A 6,976-nucleotide genomic window follows, 5' to 3' on the forward strand; every position below is an offset into this window, starting at 1 on the left:
CCTCCACCCAGATCTGCCCACAAACACACACACACACACACACCTCAAGGCCAACGTGTGTGAATTCAAACTGCAAACACAAACATCAAACTGTTGCTGCTCTGCATGCGTGTGTGTGTGTGTGTGTGTGTGTGTGTGTGTGAGAAGCGCGTCTGGCGTGGCGGGAGCTCACCGATTCCCCCACAGAAGGTAATAAATCTCAGGCTCATCTCCTGCACTGAATACTGAACAATGTTCATTTGTCCTCATAAGCTCGAGCGAGAGATATTTATTAAACAGAGGAACGGAGAGAGAGAGAGAGAGAGAGACTTTCTGAAGGACACCTGTCCTCAGCACAGACACAAACACTCATCACTCACGCTGACAACTTCCTGTTAAAAATATCCGTCTCTAATAAATTAAGGATGTTTGGACAAAATAGGACAAATTCAGAACAGATGTAACTGACTTCCTGTTGAGAATCTCACAATACCTCTCGAGAATATACAAAAATAATAATAATAATAATAATAATAATAAAAATTATAACACTAAAATAAACACTTTGTTTTACAATTTATAATATGTAAATATTAAATATAAATATTCAAATATTAAATATGAAAATATATTAAATAAAAATATTAAAATATGATATATGAAAAATATTAAATAAAAATATACAAATACTAAATATGAAAAATATTAAATACAAATATGAAATATGAAACTATATTAAATAAAAATATAAAATATTAACTTTACATATTTTCCAGTCTAAATAAATAAATAAAACATTTACATTAAATATATAAAAAAATTATCTGATTTTTTTTTTTAATTTCTAATTTAAATTTAATTTAAATTTAAATTAATTTAATGTTGCAGGACGAACGAAAACGTAAAAATATGTGAAGCTTTTCAGACTTAACAGGATGGATAGGTCTTTTGTTCAGAGAAACTGATGTGATCAAACAGCCACACACACACACACACACACACACACACACTCACACACACACACACACACACACTCACACACACACACACACACACACACACTCACACACACACACACACACACACACACACACACACACACACACACACACACACACACACACACACACACACACACACACACACACACACACACACACACACAGCCGCATTGCACTGAATAAGAGGAAGAGTATTCTGCTGGGGGAAGAAAGAAAAAAGCAGAAAAACTACCTGTTAGTAAAAAAAAAGAGGAAGAACAGAAACTGCAATCTGTTGCAAAACACTTACTGTAAATGCAAACGATCGCATTTCTTTTGGTGATGCAAGTCTCGCATTTTAAAAAGTTGCGAGTGCAGCATTCAGCGCTCTCTCTCTCGTTCATCACGCCGTTTGAAACGGTTCTTTACACCTTCACTTAAACGCATGCTCCTCCTCATCCTCATCACGGCCGTGTCACGACGGCGTCTCTCTCGGAGCAGAGATCACCAGGAACTGCTGCAAACACCATCTGTCAGGAGACAGGCCGCTTTCTGGGCGTCTCAGCGCTTTCACCGAATGCCTTAAAGACAAAAACACAGCCCTCTCCCGCTCACCACAACTTCAATCAGGCGCTCGCTCGCTCTCCAGCATCAGCAGATTTCACTCAGAAGCCGCTTTAAGAGCGCTCCTGATCAGATTACACCTCTCCGGCTCCGCGCTTCAGACTCTAATTGCACAAATATCACAATTAGCTGGAATTGTTATTGGGAGATTTCCGGTTAATGATGTAAACGGGCTCTTAAAAGGGTCTAAATGGATTGACGTGGTTCCACACATGTAGGAACAAGCACCGAGGTACTGCTGCTGGGTACCACTTCTGTGGCTCTGGAGCCCGTACACACGTTCCTGCACCGGAAGAGCAGCGTTTCTGGCACTTCAACGCTCTGACGGCTGTTTCAACACAAATGCACGGGTCTGAACGCAGCAGAATGACATATTAGACAAATATATCATTTTTAGCAAAATACCACGAGAGAAAATAAAGGCGAAAAACGATTTGTTAATAATAATTAGTTAAAGTGTGGGATGTTTTTGGGGTGTTTTATTTCGTATTAAATTGTGCTTAAATGGGAAGAATTAAATTAAAACAAAAAACATCGATCATGTGGAATCAGGTTGAAATTTAGCAAAATATGGTAAAGCTAAAAAATTTTCTTATTATTTTAAAAATTAAAAATTATATATATATATATATATATATATATATATATATATATATATATATATATATATATATATATATAAATATAAACTTTATCTATTAATAGCATAGTATGATATAGAAGGCTAATCTTTCTTTAAAAAAGTGGCTTAAAATTTAACAAAATATGGTGTTAATAATAATAATAATAATAATAATAATTACAATTTTAGTGCAGAATAAAATATAGAAAAATATGATATACACTTCCGTGGAATGGCAGGTTAAAATGCAAAGAAACTGGATATTCAAAAAAAAATATTTTTAAAGAAAAATATGATGTAAAAAAGGTATCTTCCGTCCAAGTTCTCAGTAAAAATCATTTGATATGAAAAGTCATTATGTGTGAGACGTGAAGAAGCCCAGCTCGCTCACTAAAAGCTGATTTAACAAATAAGAAGAAACGGCAGCTGTGTGTGAATAACATCCTACCGACGATAAAAGCATTAACGCTGCTGAAAACAACTTCGCACGCGTTATACGTTATACACCCGTCCGCGCGCGCGTGAGAGCGCGGTAAAGCCGTCCCCGCGTCCCGCGCTCTCCCCGTGCCTCGAAAGCCGCCCGGTTTCTCGCGCGCTCCGAAGGTGCCGTGTTGCCATGACGCCCCGGTTCCCGGGGCTCGCGTCAGGGCTCGCGTCGGCGATTGATGAATCAGCATGCCCGCTCGTTAACGCCGCTGATGCGGCGCTGATTTGAAATCGCGCCCGCTCCGCGACTCGGAGCGCGCGCGCGGGAACGAAACCCAACCGTCAACTGTCAACTGTCAGCCGCAGATGAGGCGATAAACGACGGACGCCGAATAAAACTACGACAAACACACACACACACACACACACACAACCTGACGTGTCGAGACAAAGATAGTATTAGCTGAAGTGCCGCTATATATATATTTACAGCCACTGTACCTTAGTACTTTTTGTACTTTCTACAGCAAAACCGGTTTATTGTCTCAAACTGTAGCGTGTTCCCTACCAAGGGAGCGCGCTGAAACAATTGGGAACGAGACAGGTTCTTAAAATCATGTTGTCAATGACACAAAACCGCGGTGTTTGTCAAAAGTGTTACGGTTTTACCACCTGATACCATCCCCGTACCGCGGTCCGGTTTTATTAAAGGACTAAAACAGACAAAAGACCAGAAGAGACTAAAAACGCACCTCGATCCGGTTCCAGCGCAGGCGGTTCCGATGAACCAGTGGGTTCGGTTCCTCACAGATCCGCGCGTTTGTGTTGCTGTGTAACCTCTGGCTGACTAGAGGAGACACACACACACACACACACTCTCTCTCTCTCTCTCTCTCTCTCTCTCTCTCTCTCTCACACACACACACACACTCTAAATATAACGCGAGCCGAATCCCGCTGATTTCTGCAGACGTTTCAAATGGAAAGCGACGGTGAGAGCCGACCGGAACCGGCGAGCGATCACGGATCGGGGTGTGTGAGTGTGTATCGATGAGCCCTTTGTCTGCTCGCTGTCATCATGGCTCTGTGTGTGTGTGTGTGTGTGTGTGTGGCGGGGTTTTGAGCGGAATGACCCGATCGTGATGATTCAGCACCGCGAGCCCTTTAAAAACGCGCGTCCCGCTTTAACGCGCGGCGCGGCGTCACGTCGCCAGACAGACGACCGACGCGCGCGCGTGAACCCTGACACTCGTAGTAAACAACACACCGATTCGCGCCGTATCGCCACAACGGCATTTTCCAAGCGACAGGTCAGCTCTGACGGGGAAGAACGCGCTCGCGGTAGAGAGCGGAACGCACGCGCTTGAGATCCACCGACGCGCGATGTTGTGATGCTGCAAAAACGAAAGCAAAAAATAAAACGCTGACATGTGTGACCCCGGTCTTCAGCAGCACATGGATATTAGTAGCCGGCGACGCACATCAATGTTTCCTTTAAAACAAAAATCGGATATTAAATAAATGAAGGTATTTTGTAAATGACATATCCGTGAATATGTAAAAGTTTATTAGTAATATGCACCGCTAAGGACTTCACTCGACATATAATAAATGATGCATGTTGTTGTGGTCCTGCAAAAAATAAAATAAAATAAAAATAGACTAAAGTAATTCGCTGACATATCTCAGATGACTTTTTTTAAATAGCCTGCGTGCGTACGTTTTTTTTTTTTTTTGTTTTTTTTTTACATTTTTATATTAAACAAGCAGAGTGAATACAACACGTAACTGATACATCGTTTTATTTTAATTTAACGTTACGTTTCTGGATGTCATTCTATACCCAGAGCCTCGTGTGTCGCATGTATTTGTAAATGGTTCGTGTTCTGCACTAAAAAAAAAACTGACACACACACACACACACACACACACACACACACACACACGCAGTGTCGTGCACACTCAGCAAAACAGCTCTGAGCGACTCCGAGCGCAACTTCAGCGCGTTCAGAAGCGCACTCACCGAACGCGTCGGGATCGTCCGGAGCAGCGGGTCACGGCGCGCGGCGGAACCGGGGACGATCCGCCTGGAGTTTATCGCTGTTGTCGGCGAATTTGTGACCGTGTTGATCCTCTTTCTCTCGCGCTGAAGCCAGACGTCATATGATTTGCTTTGGTCACGTGGTTTCATTCATGAAGGATCTACGCAACGCCAGCGCGACTCTTAAAGGGACACGCGCACGCCGAGCGCGCAGACGCGTGCACAAAACTACATTAAGCGCAGCATTTTTACTTATAGGTGCTGCTGAAAGTGTTGTGTGCTTGAGTAGAGACATGTTCCTAAAGTAACGCGCGGCTGAGGGACTGCTTCTGACGGAAACGCGCTGGAGCCTGCTGTTGCTATGGTTACAGGAGCGCGCGTCTCCGTCAAGAAAACCATGCCGCTTTGGTGAATTAGTGCTATTCGTGATTTTAGCCCATGGATGTTTTTAAATAAATGTAATAAACACAAAAGAGCATTTATTGCATAATTCTAACTGTTGTGTATTACGACTGCAAAAAAAATAATAATAAATAGTAATAATTATTCACGCACTGGTCAGTTTGGAGTCTAATTGGCTTTTCGTAAGGTGATGTTTCAGACTAGTGTAAAGAATACAATGCAAAAGTGCACTTTTTAAGGGTTTATTTTATGGCTTTTTCTATTTGCGTCTATAGATTTCAATGTCAATCCCTATCTTTAAAGGTTCCTCCTGCACTCCAGCGGCGCTCACACACACCAAACCTTACAGTCCTACTCCTCTCTATAGTCTAAAGGTTTTTACTGAGGGGTTTGTTCGTATTTCATCCACACCGATTTATTTTACTTCCAAAAACATGGTGAAAACGTGCAGGTGAAAACAATTTTATGGAGTGAGAACTTGACTTCATCCGGTCTTCATAGTAATATTCCAGAAATGAATGCAATTAGTGCATATTTCCTGAGATAGCGTATCATTTGCATATTTAAGCAGAAAACTTTTAATATGCAAAGAAAGCAATATTAGTGGAACGCTTAATCAGAGCATCGGCACTTCTTAAATAATGACAGGCATCTTTTCTAAAGGATGGAGATCTCAGGTGAAGCCGCGCCGACCTCCACCAGAAGAGCTGGAGTCGCTCACACTTGAGGAAGCTGACGAGATGATTCACTGCGGTTTAGACAAACCGTCAGAACCAGAGCCCGTCTTCCTCTTTCTCTCTGCAGCCACCAGCTGTACGCCAATGATAAAATATCTCAGTTCAGACACACTTCTCTGTTCACACCGCTTCCCAGCAGCTCTTTTCAGAGAAGCCCGGGCACGCGAGGCGGTTTCGAGCGAGCGTCGAGATGGATTTGTGGTATCTAATGGACACTTCCAGACAGCGCTCAGGAAAGACGGCTTAGATGCGTGTTGATTCTGTGCCAGATGTCAATTAGATGAAATCAGCGCTGGCGTCCCCAAAACGGGCTGCTTTTAAATCCCCATTTCTTCTGAGCGGCACTTCTGCGCCCGGCGACACCGATGGACCGTCAAGCTCAAGAAGGATGAATCCCTCCGTGTCTCTGGAGCAGAAGCAGTCCTCAGCAGCACAGCTGTCCCTGTAGAAATACACCGTACACTCTACGGGTCAAAATGATACACTACAGAGCATTTAGATATCATGTAAACATGTTCCATGAAGACCTTTTTTGTTTCTTTGCTATGTTATTTGTATATTTGTTCTACCGTAAATACATTCGGATTTAATTTTTGATTACACTAATATGTATTGCTAAGAATTTCATTTGAACAACTTATTATTATTTGGATTTTTTGGCTCCCGGTTGTCTCAGAAAAATATGTTCTATTCTAAAAAAAAAATCCATCAATCAGAACTTTGGCATCAAATAAATTTTGATAAACTGACCCTTATGACTGGTTTTGTAGTCCAGGGTTACGTATAAAACATTAAAAAAGCATGGAAACATTTTTTACATGGTTCGTGAAACATTCTAGTTCTTGGTTTAGACGTTTTAAATTCAAAATTAAATTCTTAGATGGAATTCCTTTCAAAAAATCCAAACATTTAAAAATGTATGCATTCGAACGTTGAACTAGCATGGAGTAGTTTTCCTAGAAAATGCTAGTTGGACATTGTTCTGAAATGTTTTAAACGCTGCGACTTGATTTAAAATGTTCAATGATGCTTTCAAATCCAGACATTTTGCTGACATTCAAAAACAATGTTTCCATAACTTAATGGGAAGATTAGCGCAAACCTTTGAAAATATATTTTTTTAATGTTACGCCTAAAATGATAAAATGGTGGCATGACCAAAGAA

General features: G+C 41.5%; 1 protein-coding gene across 4 annotated transcripts in view; it reads right to left on the reverse strand.

The window, feature by feature from the left end:
* mafgb (v-maf avian musculoaponeurotic fibrosarcoma oncogene homolog Gb) overlaps positions 1-5,208 on the reverse strand; it is a 17,874-nt gene extending 12,666 nt beyond the window's left edge. Inside the window, exons 1-2 of one of the 4 annotated variants that reach the window (XM_043252849.1) lie at positions 4,655-5,208; positions 3,384-3,478 (exon numbers count right to left, since the gene is read on the reverse strand). The gene's annotated coding sequence lies outside the window, so the exon portion shown is untranslated. The remainder of the gene's footprint in view (positions 1-3,383; positions 3,479-4,654) is intronic. The other 3 variants (XM_043252850.1, XM_043252848.1, XM_043252851.1) reach the window with 3 other exon arrangements.
* Positions 5,209-6,976: the final 1,768 nt, after the last annotated feature.

This window comes from Puntigrus tetrazona, chromosome 11 (assembly GCF_018831695.1).
Source record: "Puntigrus tetrazona isolate hp1 chromosome 11, ASM1883169v1, whole genome shotgun sequence".
NCBI classification, from domain to species: Eukaryota; Metazoa; Chordata; class Actinopteri; order Cypriniformes; family Cyprinidae; genus Puntigrus; species Puntigrus tetrazona.